This window comes from Bombus vancouverensis, chromosome 16 (assembly GCF_051014615.1).
Source record: "Bombus vancouverensis nearcticus chromosome 16, iyBomVanc1_principal, whole genome shotgun sequence".
NCBI lineage: Eukaryota > Metazoa > Arthropoda > Insecta > Hymenoptera > Apidae > Bombus > Bombus vancouverensis.
Window position 1 is genome coordinate 9,583,856 of NC_134926.1, and position 26,760 is coordinate 9,610,615.

General features: G+C 38.3%; 1 protein-coding gene across 7 annotated transcripts in view; it reads left to right on the top strand.

Annotated features, from left to right (window-relative positions):
• dnc (phosphodiesterase dunce) overlaps nucleotides 1-26,760 on the top strand; it is a 396,997-nt gene that overhangs the window by 140,115 nt on the left and 230,122 nt on the right. The gene's annotated exons all lie outside the window — the stretch shown is intronic.

A 26,760-nucleotide genomic window follows, 5' to 3' on the forward strand; every position in this document is an offset into this window, starting at 1 on the left:
TAATACAATACAACAGAAATATATTTGCCTGGAACCATTATTTGCGATAAATTAATCAGTTGATCCAGAATTACTGTTGCATTAATTTTCTATGTAAACCACGGCCGATTAGCATTAAAACAACAGGCGATATTACCAGCCAAAATTATGCGAATATCTGCGAATATCTGTATTAACGAGACAACCATACCGGGTAGAATTTTCACGACTATACAAATTCATAGAAACATGTCAATTACCTATATAGATTCGTTGTTAACGGAATGTTAATATTCGTTGTTAACGAATTCATTTCTCTGGAAAACTAAGCGTCTTATAATAAAATTTTATTCTGCATTTTTTACCCATTTTCACGTGTAGAACAACCCCCTGTCGATTAGTTTCTCTTGTTCAATCCAGGATTTGGCAAGTTTAAGCATACTCTTCAAGCATCTTCAAGCTCGATTTTCTAAAAAATTCAGACTCCGGACGAAAAAAGGCCTTCTACATTTTCCACCTACTTTTCCATGTAGGTTTGCTCCCATTTCGGTTTATCAGTTCGGTAACATCCTGTGTAACGGTATATAAAATTCACGTGACAGGTAATATATTAATGAAACTGGAAGCGATTTCTTTCACCATGTGTCGCAGCAGATTATGGCTGGAGACACGAAATCGTGAATTACATAAGCTCGTTGGATTTCGATGGACCGTCGAATTAGAAAAAAATGCCAGTTCGTGACTCTTGTTAGTAATCGATTCGTTACGTAACCACGGCTAAAGGCTGCGTCTGCCCGTTCACTCCATTTGTCGATCATCCAGTTCGCTCTTACCTGGAAATTTGCTCGAGCTTCTTCTACCGGAACTCTTGAAAAAGCTCAATTTGTTCCAATGATTGAATATTTTTTGATAAGAATAAGAGTTATAAGAGGTTCGTGCTGAAAATTTCAGGGCATTTTCTTGAATTCTCATGGCATTTCAGAATATCTTATTGCGCTATTCTGACCTTGAAATTGGGGAACATTTTATGACAAGCTATTTTGTATTGGTTTCGAACGATCGTTGGAGGTTTTAGGCGAAATTTTTAGGCTGAATGGGAAATCGAGTTTTTCTAAGATTTTTCTACGGCTCGAGGAATAGTTTTCGTAAGTTTCTCATCAGATTTAGGAATTTTCTTTCGATTATGTCGTTTTGGAATATTTTTCATATTTGGGAACAAAATTTTCTTGAACCTTACCACAGAAATTATTCTTATATTTTTGACGAAATTTCATGCGAATTCTGTATTTTCCCCGAACAAAAATATATAACCGATATACCCAAATCGGAATTGTACGTAACACCGTGGAAGCCAAAAACGATACGCGCGAAGCGTATTATCCTGACTCTTAAATTAGTAAACAATCTTCGAACCTAACTTCAACCGATAGTCGTAAAAATGGGAAATACACAATTACCATAAATTTCAGGGTTGCCAGGGAATTATAATAAATCTTAGTTTTCCATTCTCTTCCTGAACGGTGATCCCAGCTCGTAACGCAAGTTGTCCAGTAACTTTCAATCGATTTAGCCTCGAAGATACGCAGAATTCTCAACACGTGTTGTGCTATCGCTGAAAATTGTTCGAGTATTTTTCTCGTCACCTGTTTTCTCGCCTGTTAGTGGTATTTCTGTTTGATTCGTGTTAATGCGACTGCATCGAGCATGCAACACATCGGAATTGTCTGTCAATATGTTCGACAACCACTTCAAACTTACTCGTATTTGGCACGAAGAGCTTAGTTTCTCGCGAAACGATCGTTCACGAATGATTATTCGTATTTTCATTGATCGTAAATCGCTATTATTTCATATTAGATAGTAATTAGCTAATAATATTCTAATATTATAATATTCGTCAAATTAACATTAATTTAATGACAATTTGTCGATATTAATTGGTAATTAATTTTACAAATCACCGATGTTTGTTTTTCATCGATAGGTTAAGTAAATATAGTCTAGTAACTTATTCTCGTATTCTAGGGAATTCCTTTTAATTTCCTGCTTGCTTTTCTGTCGATCTTTCGAATACATTACGCACCGAGGTCCCCGTGATTTCCCAAGATGAAATTCTAGATATTGGTTGGTAATTGAATGGATTTTTTTTATTTCTTCCTATGTACTAGCTATCGTATCAGGATAGAGGCATGAAATCTCTTCTCGAATGATAGATTTAGGTCATGTTTCGTGATTGATCTTCTGTTTGAAGGAGTTCTGCTTGCACCTTCCCTTTAAAAATTGAATTATGTAAATGGAATATATATCGAATACGTAGATATCAGTTATATCGGGACGTTATTTTCGTTGCTTATTTTCTGATCATGTTGCTCAGTGACCAAAATGTATCTCTTCATTCTAATAATATTAATTCTAGTTTGTATCGTTGCTCTGATTATACAGACAGAAATAGATCAAAGTGCAAGTGTTAGTTTTCATAGTGCAAGGAATTTTATAATAAAAAAACATTATTTTCGTCCATCTTTTTTTTACCTTGAAACCCGCCGTCGCACGTGGTTGAATTTATCTTCACTCGCGTTTTCGTACTATATAAAAAAACATTTTGCCCCTGTAGTACACTGCAAACAATTGCCAAACGACCCACGTAAACACAGCGATCTGTAACTTTCTAATTTCAACAAATTTCTAACTTTGTAATCGTCGGAGGTTCAAAGGTAAATCAATTCCAGTTAACTTTTTCAGTACTGGACGTTTAATTTTTATATCGTAGAATGTCGAATTATGGAAAACATCAGAAATGGTTGCGTCGAATGTACAATAATATTCAAAGAATATTTTTAGTTCCCACTTCTCAACATACGGAAACATATAATCGCCGTACATTCTAGTTAAACAACTTTGAGTTATTAGTATTTTCAGTTGGCAAGCATCGAAACTGTAACTTGCATCTCAGCGTGATACACTCAGCTTCCGTGAGATATTTGCGTATGTTTCGCTAAGGCGCGCTGCATTCTACGCGAGAATAGCTCTATATGAAGGAACAAGCGAATGAATATGAAAAGCTGGTAGGGTTTTAACCATGCGTTGACCAAAGAACGAAATACTGTTAGTCTTTCTAATGCTCAACCAACTGACGTTCATCCAGTTTCCACTAGGAAAGCGTTTTACGTTTTAATGGTGGCCACGTTGAAACTGTCGTTTAATGATTTAGGACACCGGTCTGTCCACCGAGACACGGAAGTTTACTTTAGAGTACCGTGTCTTTGATGGATTTATTTCTAATCTGATTCCCAAGTATATTTAATTACTCGAGCGGAGAAATATTAAATCTGGCCTGGATTTTTCTTCCAACATTGATCGAAATATTTACAAGTTCTCGACTTTTGAGAATGTTGAAATATTTCTCTTCTCTGTCACGATTTTTTATTCGCCAGTATTTTTCTATTTCTTCGATGTTTCAGTATTCTCGGTGTCTTAACTTTGGTACGTTTTCTTATATTTTTCTAATCCACATTTCGAATATTAATTTACCCTCGAGTATTTTTTTTACGTACAATTATTAATATATTGAACAATATTAAAACAAAACGTTTCTTAATGACGACACTAGACAAGTTTTCATCGTCGAAATAATGCAATATCCGGTTATAGTAATATTTATCGTAAACTGAACAATTGCTCGTAGTTATTGAAAATTTCAATTGTCAAAACATACCACCGAGCTTGAAATATGAATTCCGGGTAATCTTTTGGGAATGCACACGTGCAAAATTGATTTGGTACTTGTGACGGAAGCACGTGATGGTTCCCTTACGTGGGTATATCGTCTGAGGATTTCCATGTCAAAGGGAGACGCCATGTAAATCTTGTACGGCAAGGACTTTTGTATTTATTGAATGTGTCGAAACACGCTGTCGACGACAAACGGTTAACAGAGAGCCGCTTCTTCTCGCGTTTTAAGGCCGTCATAAATATTAATCCACGCTTTTGTAGAAATTTTTCCGTTTGCAGTCCTCGAGCGTCGTTTACTTTCTTCTAAATTCACGTGAAATTCAGCACTGCTGACATTTCCAATCCTTCAATAACAAAGTAGTTGCTCGATTCGATATTTCATCGTGACTTGAAAGGAAACCTTATTTGCTCTGTTCAAAATTTTCCAAGTATATTTCACATTTTGGAATTAGAGAATATTCTTTACGAGTCAGAGAATTTCTACGACGACAGAGAAATAATCTAGCTATAAAGACGCGAGACACGTATATCCTCGTCCATAATGTTACAGGACCAAGAAAATAGTTTCCAATAAGAAGGAAAAAATGTTTCTCAAGCAACGAATGCATATTTTCTAAATAAACCAGTCTTCTATCTTACCAACACACTCATCCATATAAATCACTTTTGCAACAAGGAAATCTGGTATCTGTGTAGCATAAATCAGCCAAGAACATAATCGTTCATTGGAACAGGGTTGATCATCGTGAGATCTCGAATCGACAACGATGTATCGTCAGGCGCAACAATGTACCGTTGCGTATTATGTTTTCAATCGATTGCACGTCGCTTCGTCCCTGAACTATGGACTTCGGTGCAAGTTGAAAGCGAGTGTATCGCAGTAACAAAGTTTTCAACGACGACAAAGTAGATATTTTTAATACATACGATCCCTCGTCGACTCGTGCATCTCGCAAACGCGCACCGCCATTATTTCCCGAGTTTTATTTACCGTTTTAAAACGGTACGCTCGCATTTTATCTCGATTCTATCAATAAATAATGTTTCTACTAATCTCTAAACCTTGTATTTTTTTATCACACAATTGCTCGTCTATATGAGCGATAGATATTAATGTTCGCGAAGTTGTCGAATAGTTGCCGCCTCGCCGATTCCGACACCCGTGAAATATATCGAAATCGTCGTCGTTTTTGACAAACTTTTTTCTCTGCATACACAACATACGTGGTTGGTTTTAGTTTTTCATCTACGCACAAGAGTATGTTTGCTACGATACGTGTATTTTCTCCAAAATTGCCCGAATTATGTCTACGTTGATGTATTCGCTCCATCATAGTATCTATCGCAACTGTGTTAATAGTATGAAGCACGAAAAGAGAAAAATTGTTCATGGAAACAAAAATTCCTAACAAGCCTGAAATAAAATATTAAAATGTACATGTATCTCAGTGTCACTCCATATAAAATAATATATCACCAGTGTCGCCCTGTATAAAATAATATATTTCAGTGTATGAGATATACCCTAGCAGTTTGCTATGTAAAATATCTCGTTATTTTAAATACGACAGTTCCTCGTCTATTTTCATCAATGCTTTTCGTTCGGCTCGTTCATTGAAAACAGCCTTTACGCTGTTCGTGTGTACGATCGTATGTTTCACGTTTCTTTCTCTTTCTTCGCTACACCGTGAAACGACTGTTTTCTTTTTTTTTCACGAGGTTTTTGTTCGCAACTTTCTGCCATAGTATTATTCATTCGCATGCGCGGATTCGTCGCATGAAAGAATCGCTTCTGGGCTCTCTCTCCCTCTTTCTCTCTTTGTTTTACCAACGAATTAGATCAGGCCACGTTTTCGGCACCTATGGCTTCTTTTCCTGGAGCTTCTGTAGCTGTACAAACACTTGTTTCGCTAGCAGAATCTAAGGAAGAACGGTTCTACGTGAAAAAACAAATTGAAAAGCTTTTCTTCATTTAACTTACAAAAGTTTCGAATTTTCTTCGTTTAACTAGAAAGATCGTTAAAAGTTTGCCTGAATGTTTCCTAATTCACAGAGCGTGACGAAAATTCCTATTTTAATTTCTATCAGGATATAAATATTTCTATCACGAACACGTATGAATAATTTTGTAGTATTGCACGGTTCCGAGGGAAAATCGATTTCCTTGCAAGAAGAAGGTGTATCCAGTCAAAGTGGAAGCCCGAAAGCTGACGTATCGTGTACGGTGTACACGTTTGATCGATAGTTAGCCGCCAAGGGTGACATGTGGTTTACCAGCACAATGCTCGAGCATATCACGGCTCAACACCGTCCAGGATGTGGATAATGCGAGTGTACGGGTAGATTTGATGCCGATAGTAGACGTGTTGCTTCTATCCCTCGTCTAATTAGTCCTTCAGTCAACTTTGTCCGATCTTCTTGTTGTTATCTTGATCCTGCAGCTTAACGATGGAAATCTAACCTACCTTGCGTACATTAACGCAAGTGTAGTACAGTTTTTGCAAAATAGTTCGACAATTGGGAATTTTCTATAAAAAAAATAACTAAAATATTTGTATCGTTCCATTTTTTTCTTCGTTGGAGAAACATTTATTCGATCAAAATATTTTACATTCAAATGAATACGCTCAGCTTTCTCAGCTTTATCACTGTACCGTCCGATAGCCGATTAATCGGCTTTTTGCCGCCGACAATCTTTCTCATTATTTGAACAGTAATTTGTTATTTAGTAGTAAGGTACCTTGCTCAGTTGCGTTGCTTCGTAAACTCCCACAGTTTTATACCAATTTGAGAAACGTACAAAAAGAATGATATTGGAGAGTGTTAGAATTTAATCTTAGAGTTAAGATTAATAATCTGTGGAAGACAGAATGTTTATATTGAAATAATATTAGGTAATATTTATTAAACAAAATTACAGAACCAAATGTATTTAAAATATAAGTGAGTGTTATGGATCGTTGACAGTTGGCCAGTTACTCTCAGACTGACTGTACATAGTGATCCATGGTCCCTTAAAAGATTTTCAACCCCACTCTCTATACAGTAGTGAGTATGACCTGTGTAAGTGTCCTGTTCGAATGCCTGTGTAGGTGTCTGTATAAGATTAATATCGTTGTGTTGCAACAGAGAGTCTAAACCGAAACAGAGCCGGCGCCAGGGTGAATCTGTGCCTGTGCTGCCGGTCGAAAGTGCTGAGATACTTCGACTTTTACTTGTCAATTCGAAAAGAATATCGTAGAATGTGTTTGAATAAGCATCAAGTTTGAAGAAAACGCGAACGAACTTATTATACCGAATGTAGTACATTCGTTCAGTTGTACATTCTCCGATCTTTTGTTTACTTCTCACAAGCAAAGACTATTCGCAGAAAGAGCTGAGTTTTTGAAATCTACACGAGGATTCAGCTGCGGGGGTAGAAGTAGGACTTTGCTTGCGATGGGAGTTGAAAAATCGTAATCTGGATATCGCGTTCGTCGTGTTTTCTAAACTAATAATGGAAAGCCGAGGCGAGATTTCATAACTGCGGATTATCTGATCGTTTTACGCTCGCTGGCAGTAAGTGAATAAACGCATACGTGATCGCAATACGATCCTCGGGGACCGACGATAAATTAACGCGGACCGGTTTTAGACGACTTGAGAACTCGGCCTTCCGATCCTCCTGCCAGTTGCACCAATTCGTTTCGCAGATTTATCTGCCAGCCGACTCTCCTTTTTTCCTTGCAGATATATCTTTTTCTTTCTTCATCTTTCCTTTGTCGAATTATCTGCCTTTCCTCAACCAGGTCCTAATTTATCGCCGCGCAAACTGGGACGCCGTGTGTTCGTAGGCCGTCGTTCGAGTGGATCTTTTATAATTATTCTGCGACGAAGTAGCATTATCACCTACTCGAGCTGACGGAAGGAATAAATAGGCGAAACTAAAGAAAGAACGCGAAGACAGGTCTTAATGACCTGTAATTTCTAAAACGAAACTTTTTCTCTTCTGTACGATTGTTTTATTGTACGTAGAACTATTAACAGTAGAATTACTTGATAAAAGATTGTAATAATTTTAGGTGAAAATGCTTCTGTATGATTCCTTAATCGCATTTTCTACAATTATTTCACGTAGAATTATTAATCGTGGAATTATCAATGATAGAATTATTGGATAAAAGAATGGCATATCCTATATAATTTTTAATTAATGGACAATTAAATATACCAAAAGTTATTGCAAGATTGACAAGATAGACGCAAGCTATAGTCAGTCTATGATTAACATAGTTGAAGTTGCATGTGTACAAACTGTTTGCTAATAGTATGCGGAGAACTTGTCCTAACTATCGTACGACTTCGCGTTACATCATCGTCTTCGACGAATGAACTATATATCGCTTCTGATCTCGATTACATTGGTAACTCGTCTCCCAGGCGAATCTAATTATCGTAAGCGACAATTGCCATCGCTTGTTCTATCAGTCAGAAGCCAGAGAGCTAATTTTTATACCGTGCGAAGGGGTTATCGTCCAGCAGCTGTGTTTTTATTCCGGTCGTTTAGTCGTTCAGTTTCTCTCTCAATGACAATCCTCGGATGGGCCGTAAAATTTTATTCAACTTTATCACGCGAGAAGTATACCGCGTCAATCAACGGAAAGAAGAACGTGTCCGCAAATATAGAAGAAATATCGGTGAAATATAATGCACGCTGAACGTGCGTCTCGAAAGTGACATAATTCAAACAGGTTTTTAAGAAAAGACGAGAAACTATTTGGAATCTTATGAACGAAATTATTCTTTTTACTAACTAAATTATTTACGTAACTTTGGCGACAAGCGTAGATTCTAGAAAAGAATTATTATTCTTCTAATTTTCCCTCGTTCCTTTTACGTTCTTCTAACGTAGAAGCAAATTATTTTCAGTCGTGACACTTTCCATTATGCAGTTAGAACGGCAAATAAGTGGTCGGGTAAGTGGTTGGACTTGGATTCGCGAGCAGGAAGCGGTCGTCGTAGATTATAATTTTGTTTTGATCGCTGGAGAATTTTTATACTCTCTCGGTGTCTGGCCATTGACTGGATCTACTTAAGAATGTCTGGTTCGCTGCGCCTGTTCCTACTTATACCGTCGTTACTGGCAACCTGCGTGATGAACTTTAAATACTAGGAAATTCTACCTATTCGATTTTATGTAATTTTTATTTAGTTGTTCTCCGTTATATTATTTGATCTATCTCTTCGAAATATAAATATTTAATTCGGTTGGTATTAGGTAACAGTTTCTTTCGTTTTAGAAGGAAATAATAGACGCACAATGTTTGTTTATCTTTTAATTATGCACGAATATAATAATAGAAATAGAACGAAATTGATTACATCTAATTCAATAAAATAATATAAAACAGAAATTGTTGTTCATCTATTTTAAATTAAATTCAATTATTATTTTAAATTACATTTTCGGACAATCTAATATTTAGAATCCACGATTCGAGAGAATGCACTGTTCTAAGCAGAATTTTTCTGTTCGACGAATGCAAAGCGTAAAAGAAGAGACAGTGGATGGATTTGTGTTAAAAAAGGACGCGAGACAGAAGGAAATATATATAGTCACGTATTTAACATAGAAGCTGCTTTTATCACGCTCATTTGCCAAAGATTTCATTCCTCGCTGAACGTCGTTGAACCTTTTATGGTTCCGTGATATTCCAAGCGTGCAGCTCGAATTCCAGCGAAAGGAAAGCAACAGGAACTCGATCCGGCAAACGATTATCGCGTCGGCCGTGACGTGACAATGAGAATCGTTAACACGTTTGTCGCACACGGTGGCTCATAAAAATATTCGAACATTTATCAATGAAATTTTTCACCAATGCGTTATATATCTACGTTATACGAAACTCTTCGTTCGTTAGCACTGTAATGAGCGGACTGTGAATTTTTACGCATTTAAACAGGAAATTTGAAAATGGAAAATTGCACGGAATTCGTACAATACGAAAAGGTACATAAAGTGTCGAAAGTATGGTGATTTTTATAATATTTTCCAGATGAAATAATTTTCTACCGAGGTTCTACCTCTTTAATTATGTTCTCAGAAATATAAATTCGCGAAAATATCCGCAATTCAATTGAAACGCAAACATTTGGAAATGTATGTAGAAGTTGCGAGACACTTGTTGCAAATATACACTCACTGAAAAGTTAGTATATGCATAGTAGTCTTAAACATACAATTGACGTTAAAGATAGTCTTGCTACATATTGTAGCTTATTAATATAGCGAATAGTTGGTAGCGAATAATTGTTTGTTAGTGATAATTCACTGTTCAAGCACCTGATGATCTCCGCGAATCTATGCTTCCAACAAATAGCTCGTGACTTCTACATACATTTTCGAATTCTTCTCAAATTTTGCCAATGTAACCGCAATAGTCGTGTTTCGTTTCAGTTCATTGAAATTTCAAAATGTTTCGTATAATATATACGTCGAGTTGGCATTGAGGACGTTTAACGAACAGAATTTGACAATTAACCGTGACGATTAGATACTCGAGATGCTAATGACAATAATCTTAGGTTCAATAAGGAATACACGGTCAACGGGATAGCAAATGCGCTTACTTCTCCAAAGTCCAAGTGGAACTGAACTTACTTGTTCACAGTCCAAGTGGAACCGAACTTACTTGTCCACAGTCCAAGTGGAACTCAACTTCTGTCCTTTTCTATGTACCTCTCTGTACCCTTTGGGTCAACTATATTTTAAAGGAGAACTATACAACTATGTCATATCTCTGTTAGGTGAAAACGTCCATCCCGTGACCGTTTTCTACGTTTAGCGACCAGATGTGTCACTTCGAGCCCAAGCCTACTGTCATAAATCTCATTTGGTTCGACGAAACTCGGGCCCAAGCGGTAGACACCGACGCGCGCTAAGCAGACCAGACTGACGCTCGTAAACAGGACCTAACATTCAGTCACGATCGTAACGGGCAAAAAAAACAGTCCGCGAGCTCGACTTGTTATGTTTACGTTTGGCCCAAGTTTCTGGTCGCGAGTCAGACTCGCGATATTCGTGTTTGGGCCAAAGTCTTCGTCGCGAGTCTGACTCGCTAAAGTACGGGAAGGGGTTAAGTGCAGCTATAATAAAAAGTCTTGACTAAAGTATTGGGGATTTTCTCAAAATTTCCAAAGGGAATTATATATTACAGGGACATATGTATATGTCGGAGATGAAAGAACATCGGGGCCTCTCTTTTGGAATATTGGGAAAACCCTAATACCCTAGTCCAGACTTTTACTATAGCTACACTTAAGTAATAAAACTAAAAAAAATAACGAGTCACTAAACGTAGCCACGGTCACGGGAGGGACGTGTACTTAACAGAGGTATGAAATAATTACATAGCTCTCCTTAAAAATAAAGATTGAGCCGAGAGGTGGGGAGAGGACTATATAAGGGCAGTTCCACTTGGACGGGGGGAGAGTCTATTCAGAGCAGTTCATTCAGATAATTTTTAGTTGTACGTTGAGTCATACGTGTATCACATCGCATTCGTCACCCCGTTGATCGTGGATTCGTTATCGAACCTAAATTCATTGTCATCGACATGTAAGTCAATTACTTGTAGCCTCTTATAATAAGCACATTGGTACCAATAAACATCAGCTCTAACCGCGATGACAAATTCGAGTCAAACGCCCAAAATTCCAACATTAACCCGACATATATACGATATTCTTAGGAGTGTGTGAATACTTTCATGTGCCAGTGTATGTTCAGTGATAAACATAATAAGATCTGTATCCGAACTCATTAAGGAAGAGATATTCTTTATCGGCTTTGTCTGGCGAAACGATCTCGCAACCGGGAACTCTTATTGTCTAATTAGATCTCTAGTCGTCCTGCTCCTTTCTTTTCACGGTTATTCCAACAATTTCTCGTGATTATTCGCAAAAGCTTCTGGGAAACATATTTAGTTTGCTGGTGATATCGTTCTTTGTTGAGATTAATCATGTCGGGTGAAATTAAACGGCTGGCTGGTTACATACAGGGTGATCACGTTTTAATGAATTAACATTCTTTTCGGAGTAAACTGTGAGAGTGCAGAAACGACAAAAGAGAATAGCGTTTCATTTGTTTTATATTCCACATTGCGGAATATGTAAATTTTTAACATCCTTTATGCCTTCGTTTTTGGTAAAAAGGGGGCGATTTTTCATTTTGTCGATTCTCATGCATGCCAGCTCCAAGTTTTTATTTAGACTACATTTTTGCTTTTAATAGAAATCCCGCAACCTCGAATTTTATTTAAAAAACAGGACGATTTTTAATTTTTTTACTCACCATACGTACGTAATTTTTCGTCAAATCGCTTCTCCGCCAAATGTTTGTGAAATTTCCATGTTTCGAAAAAAATCGTGCGTATTTTACCACTAATATCTACTCACCGTTGATACAAGAATTTTTAAGGTGAAATATCGTGTTTCTCGATGCGGTGTCGTAACATTTCGCCAAAATTTGTAATTCTTCGCCGAAAACTGCCAATTTCTGTCGATAATATATATTCATCGTTAAGAGACGATTTTTCATGGTTAACACGTTACATGGTTTACGAACGTTAATGGGCAACACTGGTAATGATAGCGACTAATTCGAAACTGTGAATGAAGCGAACCACGACCGCGACATATTAGCATAATACAGATAGATGGCGGACGCAACGGTGCAATTATATGCAATTAGGTTCGTCGATTAATAGTGATCGATACAGAATGGATTACCGTAATTATGCCTGATTATATACACTCCTGTACTGTGATCGATGTTTCCTCACTGGCCCATGTTAACTTACATACTTGTTTTTCCTCGTCTCGATAATTTACTCACGATCGACTAAGCTGGATAATTATTTAACAATTATTTGAGGATAATTACATTCGTTAGAGAAATTTCATCGATTTTACGCTTCGAGGGATGTTATTATAGCTCGCGAGAATCACACTCGTTCGACTGCGTATGTTTACGTATTTGACGAAAAGCTGGTTTTTGCGCGACAACAACAGCACTGCGTCCCAATTCCTCAATTTCAGGACGCTGATGCAGAAATTGCGAAAAAGAGAAAAATCTCCCCTCGTTCTTGTAACTTTTCAGGTAATTTTTCAATGACAGCGATATTACTCGACTGCCTGTGAGCCTGTTCCAACGAATAAACGTAAAAGAAGAGCAGCTTTCCTTTATTAACCTAGAGCAAAAACGTAGGAAAGAAGATTTATATAAAAGTCGTCAAAGCTTTTAAGGGAATATTTAAAAGTCACGAAAAACGTGTCTCCTTTTTATCGAATGAAAATCACATTTTACATCGATCTGATAGAAAGATAGAAAGAAATGAAGATCGTCTTTATTGGTCTTGCGAAATGATTATATATTTATACGTTTCTCAGATTCCAAGTAGATCTGTTTCAGTTTACTTTCCACAAAATTGGAAGTAATTTAGCATGAAATCGTTGAATCGATAGAATCCTTGAGCCAATAAGCCTCAGACTGTAGAGGATTTTTGACTGCCAACACGAACATCGTCCGACAGAGAAACGAGCGTTGGTTCTTATTGAAATACGTGTAATTTTATCTGCTACATTAGACTAGCCGCATGTAGTGACACACGTATATGAGTATGAGTGTGGAAGTATGTACGTGCGCAACGTCTGGTAAAACAGATGAGACAAAGAGAGTGGTGAGACGCGTGCAAATGTATATCGACGAATATCTCGTAAATCACATATTGAATAAATCTGAAACTATTTTAATATCAATTCTAAGTGTAATCTAAATGTTCCTATACATTTATTTCGGCGATTAAGATCCACAATTCTCAACAGTTGTCCATCACGATAATGGCTGAAACTGATAGAAAGTATAGAAAAGTACATTGGATTTCGTTATTGTACGACGTTTGCTCGCCCGATCAAGCTCAGCCTTCCATTCAATTCCTTTTAATATTATTGCATGAAAATTCCAATTACTTAAGATCGCTCGATTTCGAAGACTACCTTCTGGAACCAGAGAAATTCATTGCACGTATGGTGTTCCTGGCAGGAGACCAATACAATGCGATGATAGAACGATTTATTTTTCCAATTGAACTATTCATCGACCAATTTTTCCGCTTCTTCCACATTTCAGAAGAATCGAGTATCTTGCGCTGCGTGCTGCATTGGTCGGAAACCGTGGTAATTGGACGAAATTGAAGCGTATTAGTACGCATTTCATTGCTCCCAGCAAGTAGAGAGCATCGGCTTTCGATCGTTTCCGCTGCAAACTCCATAGATTGCATTTCACTGCTTTTGAAGTTCGATTGTCTACGCGTCTGGTATTTGCAACACAGTAAACGTTAAACGTAAATAGCAACACGTTGTCACAGTGTAATCCGCTGCATCCACTGGAATCTACAACTATGTAACGTCAATTCACATGAGAGACCAGGCCACATACCACGAACAGGATGGCACCCAGATGTCTGCACATCCTTGGCGCGTACCCTCGATAGTCTTAAGTACCCACCAGGGGTCTTGGAATTTTCATAGTTAAGGTCCTTCGAACCAAGCGAGTATCTCTTGCCTTAGATTTCCTTTTACGTTTATCGTTTACCACGTGTTAACGTGGAAAGTTGGTTTTCCTCGCATCTGGTATGTTCCGTTAGCAACTTTTTCGCGAGAGCGACTGAAACCCTTCCTAGTCCACCAACCGTCTTATTATCCAATCGGAGACGGTGTCTGTTGCCCTCACTTCCTTAACCAAAATTGTCATCAACAAATCCGATAGTCCCGTGTCCTTAGACACACCTACCCCTAGCTTTCCTCAGACACAGTATCGTCAGTAAAACTTCACTTCTGTGTCCTTAGAATAGTCAACATATCTTTACCGGTCTCTACCCGTATAACAGTCGCGTACTTAACGTATCGTTGTAACTAAGTTTTACATAACGTGGTTAGAGTGAATTGTGACTTATGTTAATTCAGTGTGTATTCCGTTGTGATTGCTGAATTCGTAATAAAGTTTAACTAAAACAAAATTAATAGTTGCGTTACGACTCAGCTATTCTATTTCATTATCCAACCCTCAAGTTTACGTGACAACTACAGCGTTCTTCTAAGAGCTTTCGATAGTTGATTCACGCTCCTAGTAATATCAAAATTCTGCAAATACACTGAGAAATCCGACGCCTGATTCAAGACTTCTGCCAAGCGTCGAATCTGAGAACACAGGCCGAAGACGATCGATGCTTGGTTTTCGGGTTTGCTCGCAATTTTCCAGTCGGTTGAACAACGAAACGTTTCTCCGGATCGAGTTTAGGGTATCAGAGGAGAGGAAGGCGATGCTCGAGATAGTCTTGAGCCAGGAACGCTGTGCACAGTAAACGAGAAACAATAAGACGCCTCTTGGAACTATCTTCCCTTTTTGCCAACAAAGGACGAACGATTTCCCGCGAGTCGGTGAGAAAAGGGCCCATTGTAGTCCACGTCCGGGCCATTCCTAGTGAAAAGCAAACGCAGATGATTCGCAGGAAATTCCTTTTATCTCGGTCGATCGACGAAGCGCGAATTCGACAGAAAAAAATAAAGAAATTCATTTGACAAGGATGGAAAAATGACACGTCATTGTAGAAGAATTTCATTGACAGTTGGTGTCGCAGCTATCCATTGTTCGTGCTAAATACATCTTTCTTCGTTTTGTTCCAATTGTCTAAGGTCGCATCAACCATTCGCGTGGATTGTTAATGATTCAAGGCCAGGGTTTACAGTTCGTAGCAGGTTTTATGTCTAAATTCTTGTTTATTTACGACTTTCGCAACGACCGATGATATTGTAGTATCGTGGACGAAAGGCCTAAGAGATCTCGGGCGAACTGTAAACAATGTCGCGAGGAAGCCTAAGTGTCGACAGGCCCAACAATGTATCGTCGGTCCTTCGATCGAATAGTTTCGTGGAAAAGTCCTGCGTGACCCTGGCCACCAGCGGTTGCGGAACACGTGCGTGGTGAGGCTAAGACGAAAGACAAAGGGATGCTACGGAACAAAGACGAATTAACAGTGTTGGTTGAGAAGCCAGAGAGTGTGAATGGAGAAGTCAGCCAGTTGCTAGCGTCAGGTAAAACGACACCAACTCCCAAAACACAGGAATATGAATTCGGCACGTAGGCATAAGATAAAGGAAGATCTAGAAGGGCTGGATCTTGATCGAGGCTTCAGTCTTTCGGTAACGGTCTAATCGCACGCTTGTAATCTTATTATAGAACGAAGGTATCTCGAAGTCTGGTTCAAGAACCCAACATTTTTTTATTATTATTTTCCTGTCATTTTTACGTGACAGATCCGTGGTGACGAGAGTTACAAATTGTTAGAATTTAATCTTAAACTTGAGATAAATAATCTGTAGAAGACAGAATGGTTATGTTGAAATAACATTAGGTGATATTTATTAAACAGAATTACAGAACCAAATGTATTTAAAATATAAGTGAGTGATATGGTGTAATTAACAAAGTGTGCAGGTAAAGAATTTATGGATTGTTGACAGTTGGCCAATTACTCTCAGACTAACTGTACGTAGTGACCCATGGTCCCTTAAAAGATTTTCAACCCCACTCTCTATACAGTAGCCAGTATGAGCTATGTAAGTGTCCTGTTCAAATGCCTGTGTAGGTGTCTGTATAAGACTTGTAGCGGCACGCGAGCAGTACAAATTCAAATCCTGTTGTTGTTTGCAAGGAGTAATGAACTCCGAGCAAAACAATGTTGCCGCTACTTTCAACCGTCAAACGCAGTCGAGTTCAAACTTTTCGACCGTCCCGACCAGTATAAATAAACAAACGAAATGACGAGCGAAGAAGTTCAGCGATCGCAGTGTAAGCATACAGACGCATCAGACGTATATACGGAGTTTCTTGAGACTGCGCGTATTTATTTCGCGAAAGTTATTATATCTGGACTTGTGGTTAGTGTGTCAAATCAATATTATATACAATATATTTATTTTAAATAAATTGCTCACAAACAGTAATCTGTATTTCGTGACATCTAGTAAGATCTATCCTCTACAGACTATTTGCGTCTATGTGTGTAATATCGTTGTATTCCAACACAAATTAATTATCTAGTTGTCTTAATTATAACGCGTCATTGCGATTAGTTTACGTTAAACAACCATCGTTTCCTGTTTAACCAACATCTGTTTAATCCATTTATTGCAAATAAACTATAATTGTAGCAAAGATCCTACGATACACTTCACTGTCAGGTGCATTTTGTGCAGTTGGCAGATTGTTTTCTTCGTCGAGGAGATATTGGTGGCTGAGAATGCAAAATGTGCTCTTCATTATCGAAATTTTGGATAGGAAAGTCGATAGATGGGAGGAAGATTAGAAATCGATCGATCGTAGGGTCTCGAACGATCCATTTCTACAACGTAAATTGCTTCGCTCGTTGTAGCTGAATAATTCAGGGGTTACACTTGTTACTCGATGAAGGTCGACTGACGAAGTTGCGTGAAGTTGGTATAATTTATCCGCCGAAATCGATCGCAATTTAACGTGGCTGCGAAACTTCTCAATTGAATCGTAAATAAAGGCGGAAAGTCTGAAAATATCGAAAAGAGAATATTTCGACTGCGAAACTTTCCACCGCGAGCAGAGAAGAACGAAACTGAATTTTCTTTCGCTCGAAATAAGCTACGACTCAGCTTTTCGCCGATAATATGGAAAACTCGCACCGGGGGAATAGAAAAATTCGGGGCTAAAGATGGAGAGCCTTCAGTTTTACCTAAAGATACTATAATACCTTTTTAAATATTCTTTTCGCTTATACTTGGCAAAAATAGGAAAAAGTAGAAAAAGGAGAATGTAACAAGTTCTTGTAAGAAATGTTTCTAATCGTCTCAATGAAATTTTATATTTAGAAAAGCACCCTCGCTTCGAACTGAATTTAACAAACAAGCTCCAATTAAATCAGTTTGGTTTCCTTTAAAAATACATTTAAAACGTAATTACACTTAGAAGTAGCTTTAAACTGCACGCTCGAAGTGTATAATAAGAGACATTGTTCGCAGAACGAGCTGATAACGTATCAAGTGCAACGACGAAAACCTGCCTGTTAAATTAACTTCCAACTCGCTATAGCCATAGCCATCCACTCGAACTTGGTATTTTCCACGAAGCACCGTAAAAGTGGAAAAAGTAAAAGGAAGCGACACGATCGTCTATCGGCTTTAAACGTCGAAATTGAAACGACAGAGTTAGCCAGCGGGAAACGCGTCTCCACGGTGGCCTGTAATTTCGCGTCGCGTATTCTGTCGCGGACTGTTCCTTCCTGAACAGAGAGAAACAAAAGGAGAAGATGCCAGGGACGGAGGAAAGAAAGGAGGAAAAGAAAAAACGATAAAAAGAAGAGTAATTAAGCCGAGAGTGTGGACCGCGTTTTCTCTGCTAGCTAAAACGAAGGAAGGTGTCAGAGCAATGAATGCAGGCGATTCACACGATGCAGCAGGCGTATACAACGTTGACGAGTTTCTAGCTTCTCTTATACTTTGATTAGTGGCATCGTTGGCCTCGACCAAAGAAACTTCCCACTCGGTTGGAAAGCGTCTTAACGTTCGCGTTTTCGATGGTCGATCGCGAGATTTTCGCGGATCTTTGAAGGTCCGTGAAGATCGAAGCAGTAAAATAACACACACAAAAAAAAAAAGATAAAAGAAACAAATTTAAGATGAAAAATAAAAAAAGGAACTTAATTTTTTTCTAACATCTGGTTTACTACTTGCTTCCGAGCTCTAAGCGTGATTTTTCAAGACTGACTCTTACAACTCGACTTCCGATCGGATTCGGTTATTTTTCTTTTGTCACCCCTCAATATCCTCACTATCCGCGCGTTTGTTAGGCGTCCGCGACCGTTGCCACGCACGCCTTCTTCTAGGACATTCGGCGGAAGGACCGTTGGGATATCGATGGCTCATTAGCCACTTCGGCGATATACAAAGTCACCGAGTGCCGGTCGTGACACTCTTCGTGAAACGTGAGAATATTTATTTATTTATTTATTTACTCATTCCATTGGCGGCAAATTCTATTAATAATACGAAGAGAAAAGATACGCGACTGAGTAAACAATCAATAATTATGACGTGGTGTTAGATGTAAATGCCCAAGAAATACTCTCGATATTCAACAAAAAAGTTTATTAAGCAATTAACAGTCAACAATCAACAATCACGCTTCTCGAATGTGTTCGCTTCGCTGTTCGAAACGGAATGAATCTTTTGTTCAAAACCGAACGGATTCTTTTCTTTGTTGCCCCCATTACGCACGCGTTTTTTTTATTTAGTTGTTTACATTCACAATTTGTCCAATTTGGACATTCGGTAGAATTTTTTGGCTGTTTGTACCCCAGCGGGGCACGATCTTCGTGTTTGTTATGTTATATCTTTTATGACGCGTTTGTTAGATGTCCGCGACCGTTGCATTCTTCCGAATATTCGGCGGAAGGACCGTAGGGATATCGATGGTACATTAGCCATGTCGGCTTTACGCTTTGATGGTATAGCGCTTTGTGTCGCCAAGCAGTCTGACAGTTCCGTCGTCGAGTGCCACCACCACAATTATAGTAATGCAGTATCGTGGACACAGATTGCCTGAGAAATATCGGGTGACCCATAAATAATGTTGCGAGAAAGTTAAGTGCCGACAAGTCAAAAGGGTCTGGAAACTTCAATGTGTCGTCGGTCCTTCAGTCGAATAGTTCGGCGGAAAAAGCCTATGTGACCATGGCCGTGGACGGTTGCGGAACACGTACGTGGTGGGGCTATGAGGAAAGATAAAGGGACGCTTAAGGGAGGAAGACGAATTAACAGGCGGTCGTGAGTCGAGAAGTCAGCGTTGTCAGGGTTGTCAAGAAGGATGGTCAGCGTGAAAATAAAGCGTTGGGACCGTTGTGACGAGACGAGTGAGTGACGAATGATGACTGCGTGTATCGTGCTTGATTTTATGTTGACGTGAACGATATTGAAACAAACCAAACCTGCTAGCACTATATTATGTTTTCCCATAGTAATTACTAGGAACCTGATAGTGAAAGGTAATTCTGGCTTGAGTGCAATTAACAGAAAATAATTAATACAAACAAGTACTTAAATAGACACTTAAATACCAAGAGTCGCTAGCTAACAAAATAAAAAAGAGAAGCAACGAGACGTACAAGATTTAAAGCGACGTAGGAGCTCGTAGGAGTTTAAGTAAGCGAGATGATGGCAGAATAAAGATCGATGGATGTATGTGCACTATGGCATGCAGTATCGTACGGTTGGGACAGCTAAAACAACTATGCAATGTACGATTCTATTTACCGAATGTCCAGCTGGACAAATTGTAAAGTACAAATTAAATAATAATAATAAAAAAAAATGTACGATTATGTTCGACTCACAATAGTTCAGAATTATTCAAGTACAAATAGTATTCAATATACTTTCTGTAATATTACTAGAATATTTAGCGAACGAAACAAATTTTTCAGTTTCGTAGATTTCTTCGTACAATACGATTCATTCGCAATTCACCGTAGACAAATTCGCAGAAATCGCTGAATTTTTATTAGGCGTCTCTTAAAAATGCCTTCCTTGGTATGTTTAATGTATTCCGATCGGTTAGAATATTTTAGTACTTTTTTTTTATTATTTAATTTCTATTTTACAATTTGTCCAACCGGACATTTGGTAAATTTTTCTAACTTAATTGCTAAATAACGCGCGAATGGCTACTCCCAGCGGCATATCATCTTCGAGATTTTAGTATTAGAACATAATTCATAGGAAGACTTTTTGGAGTAAAGTTTCTCCCAAAAAATTGTTGCTATTGTACCTGTTCATTTAGAGTACTTGAAGATACTTTAGCGTAGTGAATTTACAATATCTGTTGTTAGAATACTTAGTTAAAAATACTACAGAATATAATATGTATATTTAGACCAAGGTTAGGTTTTAAACGCTGTCCTTGGCGAAAACCACTGTATGTACCTGTTTGTACAATTATGGAATCCTAAATATAAGTATTTGGCAACGTTATGTCATGTTAATATAACTAAAAATCTCGAGATTTGCCAACAAAATATTTTTAATACGTTCCTTTCCTATTACGCCTCTGTTTGAAAGCAGCTTCTTTTCCCATTTTACAATAAAACTCCATTAATTTTTGAACTCGATTCTCCAGACATTGACATCACTTCGCGCGACAAAAGTTCCTCAAATATGTAGATCCAGCGATTCGTAAACTGAATATTCGATCATGTTTTCGAAATACGAAGGAGAAACGAGGTTTAGTAAAGTGGCGTGCCTGAAATTTACAAGCAAAGCAGATTCGACCGAGAAAAACGTATCAGCATGGAATAACAACAGCTGTAATAAAAGATGAGAGAAGTTGGCGGTGGAATTTTGAGAGACACAAAATGAATTTTGATATCTCGCTGTGCGTCGCGGTTTCAGTTTACCTGCAGTTGATTTGTCGCTATTTTGGAATGTCATATTTCTATTTCAAACTTCTTTCCAAACGTTTTTATACGTTTAAAATGCTAAAAAGTAACATTTTTCATCGTGTATTTATGTCCAGAAAATTATTAAAAATGTGATTTATTCAGATTAGATTTGAATTCGGCGGAAAATTTGAAATTTGTATATTGGACAATTTTTTTTTTACAACTTGTAGATTTTTACTCAAAAGTTAACCTTCTTTGAATTAATAAAATTAATTTACAATATGTTTGTAGCTACATAGCAGCTAAATATTATTTTCATTAATATGTAATTGATATAGATAAATTTCTACACATCAATAATTTAAAAAAGTAATAATTTATCAAAAAAAAAAAGTGAATCATGTATCGATATAATATAATCGATACATCAGAATCAGATCTCGATCGAATAGTAGATCGTATCTTGAAACTTAGCTCACGTTGTACTCGCAGATAAAGACATTTTCGGGGCTTCGATAATTTTCTAAAGAAGCTTATTCCACTGGCTTGTTCCATCTAAATACATTTGACTGTGAATGTAGTAGCTTTTCTTCAACAACTAGGGCCATTGAATTAATCATAAGTACGCAAAGCAATTACTTGCACTTCAATGAAAACAAGGGAACAACGATATCACACAACTACGGTTCTAACTAGGAAATACGGCTAACTGAGCTTCTGTTTGATAATTTGTATGTACAATATGCGATATATGCCTGTGCAATTGTGGCGAGCATTCAAAATTGCCGTATAAACGCGGCAGCCAATAATTAATTGCTATTGGTAGCTTTGTTTCTGACCAAAATTATAGATGTTGGATTAAAACGTAGCAATTTATTGATAAAATTATACGTGAAAATATTTGAAAGTTTCCCGAAGGGAAATCATAAAGAGAATTTTATCATTATCAGATTATATTTAATCATAATCAGAATTTTAGAAATTCTAAAATTCTAAATTTCAAGAAAGCATCGTTTAAAAAAAGATAATTGTTAATCCTCTAGAAAAGCTGCAGGTAAAACTATTTCGAATTTTTTCGTTTCACCTTTTATATAAATTGCTAGAAAGTATGACAGAATAAAAAATTATAGCCTAAAATTGCGTTAGAAAAATACGAATGTTCGGAAGATACGAAAATGAAACATGTCTGTCGAGAAGATGATTCCTGGCGTCTTAAGATATTTCGTGCAGACGCGATTCGTCAAGAAGACAAGGGAAAATTGTATATTCGCGGTATAAACACGAAATATTTATTAATACGAAACGTAGCAATTCGCTGGGGACAAGTGGGACAAGATACTCGTCGAGTAACAGTCCGCGCGGCCGTGTCGGATCGCGAGACAGCATTATGACATTCCATTTCTCTGGTAACGAACGTTAATTGAACGGCAAAATTGGAAACGCGAGCAACGAAATTGTATAATCGAATTACGGAATTCCCTCACTGACACGATTCGTGGGAAAAAGGAAAAAGTCTCGCTCGGATTAGTATCGTACACCGGTTTCGTCATTCGTATGCAAGTTTCGTTAATTACTTCATTAAAACTCTATTTTTAAACGCTACCAATAACATCCTGTTGTTCGTACTATAATTGAAAGGAGGACGATTATAAATGCGAGAACGAGCGGAAAACATCGAATAAAACTGTTTTGTACGAGACCTTTTTTTTAATCTCGTGTTCAACGTCACGCGCGTCTTTGAAGTTTATTAGCGCAGAGTCGTGGTGGCTAGCTATTCTTCGTCGCAGTTGCTCGTCGGCTCGTTGCGGACTGCCGCCACACCCGGATCGTGCTCGGTAATTTACATCGACGCTTGAAAAACAAAAGTAAAAGCCGATCCCTCGCGGAAAAGCCGCGGCGGTTTCTCGCGTCGCGTAGGCTCAGGTGTCTTCTTTTCGTTGCGTGTCGAGCGGATTACGTAGATCGTGTTGTTGTACTCTTTTACTATCGTATTTAGTATGCCGCAAGTGTCGCTGATAGGTTGGTTCAGTGTTAGTGATGAGCTAGGAGTTCGTCCAGTTGTGCGAAGCCTCGTTTTCGAGAGAATTCCCTTTGAATATTTTAATTTTGTCATTGAAGGTTCGTAGACGTAGAAATAAAATACACAGCGTTCTACCGAATTGATACCACGGCTGATCTCCGATCACCAATAATATTTAATATAACGTTTTTAATAACTTTTAATTCCAATATTCTGTGCACAAGTAGTTCAAATGAATAATTCTTCAACTAATCGATTAACATTTCATACGATACATATCTGTTGGTTCCACACGAAGATAGTAAATAATTGCTTTTGATCGCTAGTCTGCCATTCGTTTATATATTTCACCAATATACATCTATCGATACTGTAAATCGAGCAAAGTTTCCATACGAGCGACAGTGTACGTACCTATTGGGTTGGCAACTAAGTGATTGCGGATTTTATCAATACAACCTGATGACAAAATCCGCAATCACTTAGTTGCCAAGCCAATACAATCCCAATCGTTATATTACGCAAAATCTTCACAATACGTTGGATCGTCGATCCTACAAGACGCGTTAGCGAGTCAGAGTTTCAGTTTCTTGGAAAGTAGTACTTCGTTGAAGAGATGGTACGTACGTACGTACGCGGACGATTAATTATATCGAAGCCCTGTAATTGCAGCGCGCTCTTCAATTACCGACCTCGTCGAACCCTCTCTGCATCGTTTCCCCATCGACGAGATGGTCGAGACCGCGTTGTATTCGTTCGACTCGTGCTTTGTACGTCTCTGGTCTACGAAATGAAGCCCAGAGGGCGTAATCGACACACTTTGTGCTCTGGTAATTTGATGATCCGCGCGAAACCTCGTAAGGATCAACGATCCTTTTCTTGACAGGCCCCAATGACTGCTGTTCTCTGTGCTAGCGTTCTTGGTTTTCATCGATAAATTATGCTCGTTAACCTACCGCTAATTACACGCTAAACTCCTCCGTTTTCATTAAGCGGCCACCCCTGTAATCTTGGCGAATTTCACTTTGATCGGTGACTCGAACGACCCGTCAACTGGACGAGTAAAAAATTTATCAAAAGGCTGTCTTATCCGCTGCACTAGTTTCGCTTTTAATCCTCTGCGTCGCTACGTGATTTCGAACGTCTCGTGAAAATGTTGCAATTCCGTTGGGCTGTAAAATTCAAACTCCATTGGTGCGCGTAGCGTTGGTTAAATAAACGCGCGTTAAAATAATTTTTCGTACTTAACGAGGTTGAGGGATGATATTGGCGACGTTTCTTTGAAATTGTTACAAGACAGGAGACTATTTTTTTGTTTAATTTGTGTGATTCTGAATGATCGATTTAACGTTCTTCGTGCTAAATAGAGAGATACGTCAATTTCAGTTGGAAGCAGAAGTAACTGAACGAACCGCTTGTCATAATCCTTCACTATGCAATCCCCTGTCTGAAAGTTGCGGAGAAATCTCTCCGGACATCTTGAAAGTCACGCACTAAACGCAACTGTTTTTAACCAACCGTACCACGAGATTCTCTGCCTCGTCTTATCGAAATTCCCCGGAGAATCCCGTCAAACGACACGACCAATCCGCTTTCTACGGCGCAACCGAAGTTCCAAGCGAAAATTTTGTCAGCCAGTTTCGCAGCTCCGAATACAGTTAAATTTCACGTACGAGAAACTTCCGCAAACTGTCCTCAACGTTCTCAGGTTTCATCTCCGAGTCAAGAAAATCCCATTGCCGATCTTTGGACGCAGGATCTTGGGATTTGTGTCTCAGGCGAGTGTTTCGCGTTTCGATATCTTCACACAGCCGCTTGCATCTCTTCAAAGTTGCGTGGAATCGATACCGCGAGACAGTGAGAAATAAATAATACACAGGGTGTATCGTGGAACGTCGAGACCCATTTCAGCGATAGACAGCAGGCACGAAAGCAATAAAAAGATTGGTACGAACGCGTGCTCTTTACAACCTCGTTGCAAAGTTGTAGCCATTTTTGTGTTTCAATAACCCACAACTGCTTACTTTCATAAAAGATGCTCGAAATGCTTAGCCTCGGCCTGCATGCACTTGTCGTATAAAAGAATTTCGCCAACTTACAAAATTTCCAGGTGCGTCTGATAACACAGATCGAGATAGCCATTTCGGGCACCTTCTGCGAGGAAAGTTGTCGATTATTGAAACATAAAAATGGCGATAAATTTGAAACAAGCTCAGATAGAGAGCACGTGTCTCTCTAATCCCAAAGTAGGTTCGATATGTTACGATACACCCTGTATCGTAGTTGACAGATGCAAGTCTAATCATCGCGCAAGTTTTAGATGTTAAAGTAACATAGCGCTGGAATTTTGAGGCGTGTTATAACTGGATTAGGAATTTTTTATGCGTTTATGGGAAATTCCTAAGTCTAAAAGTACACTTTTTAAAAATGTATATAATATAAAAAATATATGAAGCTAAATAACTGCTTGCCCGCACACTGTTTGCTTCTATGACAACTTAGGTCTATTAGCCTCTGTTCGAACAGCCTTTAGGAGTTGAATCTCGAAAAATATATACTTTAGTTATTTTTATTATAAACTATAAAAAACAAAACAAAAAAATTTTTTTATTCTATATTTTCGACCTCTTTTTTCGCGCAGAATCACCCCCTTTCCGTTTGTACCATCAGTTACCAACCACCCTGTATTTTTATAGACTAATTCACAAAATACAATTAGAAAGACAATTACATACATAGACAATTACAATTACAACATACACGAAGATATTAAAATATTACGGTCTGCGTAATTTTTCAATCGTCCCACTGGATGACGGGATAAAGAATACTTAATTAGGGAAGTTAATGTGCAGGCTGATCTCGAAGAGGCCGAATTACTCGATGACCTATTTGCATCGACACCGTGTCACGGTCGATCAAACGTTTCTAGATGACTTGTGCTTTCGGTTAAGTATAGTCGACGGCGATCTTTCGACGTCCACGATCCCCTCGCTGTGAAATTAAACGCGTCGAATCAAGGACGCCAATGCATCCCCCTTTTTCTTTGCCAGAAGCGCGCCGGTTCCTCTGCTTTTCTTCCATTGCAATTTTTTCCAACGTTCCACTAGAATTCTGTTGCGCAAAAAAAGAGGTTAAAATGGATGATTCCGGTCTTTAGTTCAGTTCTGGTAAACGATAGTTCCTCTTTGCTCGGATCTAATCGAGTTTTTTTAGTCGCTCGAAGCGCCATTAAACTCTCGTCCAGATGTAATTATTTGGGGGAAACCTGGCTGCAGGAAATAGAAAAAATTTCGTGTTTTGAAAATAAAAGGAAAAATTCAGCTAATGGCTCTCTTGTTCAGAAGGTTAATGGAAATTTCTAGGAATTGCCAGTTTCATTGAAATTCTTGTTACGAATGATTCGTCGTGATCTCGAAGTGTCGAAGTGGAATGTAATTTTTGTAAACGATACATGCAAGCTGCGTTTCCAGCAAACAAAATTTTCTCTTTTCTTCGATGCTTTTAATACCGGACACTCGACCCACG